At 45.3% G+C, this 3,385-nt stretch overlaps 1 pseudogene; it reads right to left on the reverse strand.

Moving 5' to 3' along the window:
- Window positions 1–1,808: 1,808 nt before the first annotated feature.
- Window positions 1,809–3,360, reverse strand: LOC109464940 (annotated as a pseudogene).
- Window positions 3,361–3,385: the final 25 nt, after the last annotated feature.

Genomic DNA, 3,385 nt, shown 5'->3' on the forward strand with positions numbered 1-3,385 from the left:
GTCGCTGGTGTGTCCAAGATTCAGTTCTATGCTCAAATTAGAACGAATATTTCATTGGGCCTGACACAGACAAATTTAAATGCAGCCCTGCCAGTACAAAGAAACTAAGAATTGAAACAACAAAATCAATCATTCCTACTAAATCTATCCTTTTATACAAACCAACTCCATCTTTTTCCATTTGTAATACCCCCGTCACTTTGCGCGTAAATCGATCGGCCGACTAGTTGGCGACCTCTAAACGACATTTACGGCCGTAGTACGCCCGATGTTCCGTCGAGCATCGCGCGAATTTTCGGGATCGCCGACGATTTTTTGGAGTCGGCCGAAGCTCGCTGACACGCGAAACGTGTTCTTAACATCAGCGACTAGTCGCCGGCGATTTTTGAAGTCGCAGAGCTCGTTTCCAGCTCGCGCGTAGCTCGCCCCTGTGCGGCCGAGAGTCGACCGATATTCGGACGTACATCCCACGAGTCTCGGCCGTATTTCGTCTTTGAAAATCGGGCGACGGTCGCTGAATACGGTCGACCCTCGCGCGAGCTTCGCGAAATATTCGGGCGACCCTCTTCCGTACCTCGCCCGACTTGCGTAAAGTTTTTTAAATCGTGCGTGCTTCGAGCGAGCTTCGTGCCAGTGTCGGACGAAGGTTCTACGAGCCTCGGCCGAGCTCCTGTGAAGTTATTATTTATTCAGCACCTGTGACATTTATTTCAGATTGCATTGACAGTATACTGTGTAAAGTCTGCAGGAGCAACGTCCCATTGATTGTTAAAGTTATGTTTACGAGAAAGGATAAAAATAGACAAAATCGTCCTTTTTGTCCTTTTGTTAAATCAACATTCGTTAATAAACAAAACCACTTTAAAAAGATGACAAGGTTTTAAGTATATAAGGCCAAATGCCTAGATTTTGACCTCAACTGATTGAACGCACATGAAATTCTTTACCTTTGTCCCTTTAGGAGGTGTGTGGCCTTATTTCAGAAGATTGTATAATAAATTGACGTTTACACTTGTTCATTCTGGAATGAGGTTGACTTTTTTCTTAGGGTGCCCAAAATAACGTCATGTGATAGATATTACTTACTAGTTGAAGTTTATATTGCATGGGTCTTTTTACCTCTGTCTACTTTGTTGACATTGAATGGCTTGTTTACCGGAAGATTCATACTATTTTAGACAGAAGTATACAGGCAAAGTTTTAGAACAATATATCTTATTAGCTTTGTTCAGGTATCCGTGTATAAAAAGATTTTGATACAATAATAATTATGTCTTGTTGTACGTTTTGGTTGAATGGTCTATAGATCGTGCGAGCATCGATAGATCGTCGACCGTAACTCGGGCGACTTACGCCCGTGTGTCGAGCGAGCTTCGGCCGACTCCTGTCTGGTTAAAAAGGTGGTCGTTGTGTTGACCAGACGGTAGTGTAAATTTGTGGCTCTTGTGGTAGTATTTGAGTTGGATCCTTCACGGAATTCCTGTTTGTATTTCTGTTTTATTCTGCCAGTCCGCTCCATTACTTTGCTTAAAAAATATAACGACAGGTCAAACATAAAAATTGGTTAAACTATTCATTTTTGGTGGATACACGGCCTTGCTTATTCTGCGTGCCATGTCATAGGGACTTCATTATCATAGATGCATTGCCAAGCGATCGCCCGAGCCTCGCACAATGTGACGGCGACGTTTTTCAAGGCAAAAATACGCGCGATCGTCGGTCGATCTCAAAATTGGCCGATCTTTCGGCGATTGACAAATACGGCCGAAGCTCGTCGACAATGTGACGGGGGTATTATGAAGATTTGAACCATTGTCTTTCTCGAAGTGAGAGACTACTTTAAAACCGGCCAATAACATTAGTCCTGCCGTTCTCACTTTTATATACATTCATTATAGACAAGACAGTTTTGTGACTTGGATAATCCATCTACGTATATATACATTTGGACATCTCTGTCATAGGATTTTCAGATATTATTATCAGAATACCACCCTACTCCTCCCATGCAGTTTTTGTGTCTGGCAACGTTACATAAAAGTGATTAGACTTCGTTGGACCCTGCTGTGGCTATTTCGACACTTGTTACTTATCCATTTCGCCTTGCTGTTGATCAGCATTGTCTGTTTCAGGAACCGTCACATCAACATAACTTGAACTGTAGTTTAAGTCGGAAAAAGTTGTGACGGAAGCTGTAAAAATGTGTCCGTCTTCCTGTAGCGTTTTCAATTGTACAGCTGCAGGATTTTCTGTGCCAGGAGGTGTCACACAAGTGTGGTCAGAGTTCTCGCCGTCATTTTCCGTACCAGGAAGCGTCACATAAGTGTGGTCAGAGTTCTCGCCGGCATTCTCCGTACTAGGATGCGTCACGTAAGTGTGGTCAGTGTTCTCGCCGGCATTTTCCGTACTAGGAAGCGTCACATAAGTGTGGTCAGAGTTCTCGCCGGCATTTTCCGTATTAGGAAGCGTCACATACGTGTGGTCAGAGTTCTCGCCGTCATTTTCCGTACCAGGAAGCGTCACATAAGTGTGGTCAGAGTTCTCGCCGGCATTCTCCGTACCAGGAAGAGTCACATAAGTGTGGTCAGAGTTCTCGCCGTCATTTTCCGTATCAGGAAGCGTCACATAAGTGTGGTCAGAGTTCTCGCCGGCATTTTCCGTACCAGGAAGAGTCACATAAGTGTGGTCAGAGTTCTCGCCGTCATTTTCCGTACCAGGAAGCGTCACATACTCATTCTCTGATACTTCAGCTTCACTTGCAGAAGTGGAGACAGGATTTTTATCCTCCTCGTGTCCAACATGTCTTCCCACCACGCTGTTCTCTGGTAACGACATATAGTCGTGATCTGATGAGTCACTGTCATCATCGCTTTTATTGTCCGAAACTTTGGCGGTCTTGTCGTTGTCGTAGTGCCCAGACGTTCGTTCTTTGTCACCAGATGTCCTGTTGGCTGAGGCAGTCGTAGCGTTGATGTCGCTCGAGTTTTCGTCCCCCGTCTTTACTTTCGTTGTCGTAGTGTCCAAACTGTGTGTACCTCCGCATGAACAACAACAATATTTGAAGCCGCTTCGACAGGTTTGTTGCTTGACGTTGCTCCTGTTTTAACCAAGCCGCTCTTGTTGTGACGGCGCCTGTTCCTTTTGGCTCTCGCAGCGGAGGATATTTTCCCTGGTGCCCCGCTGACCTGGTGACCTGGGACGGTCTTGTGGGAGTTCTTTCTCGAGTCATCTTCAGAGAATTGATCGTCGTTCTCGTAGTGTGCTTCTCTGGTCCCTCCGGTGTCTGACAACTGATCTTCGTTTTTCGTAGTGTCCGCCTGTAGCTCTTTCAGTGTCTGTAAACTCGCCATCGTTCTCATAATGGCCTTCTGAGTCTCCGTTCGTG

The sequence above is a fragment of the Branchiostoma belcheri genome, unplaced genomic scaffold (genome assembly GCF_001625305.1).
Source record: "Branchiostoma belcheri isolate BF01 breed outbred unplaced genomic scaffold, Haploidv18h27 scaffold1434, whole genome shotgun sequence".
NCBI classification, from domain to species: domain Eukaryota; kingdom Metazoa; phylum Chordata; class Leptocardii; order Amphioxiformes; family Branchiostomatidae; genus Branchiostoma; species Branchiostoma belcheri.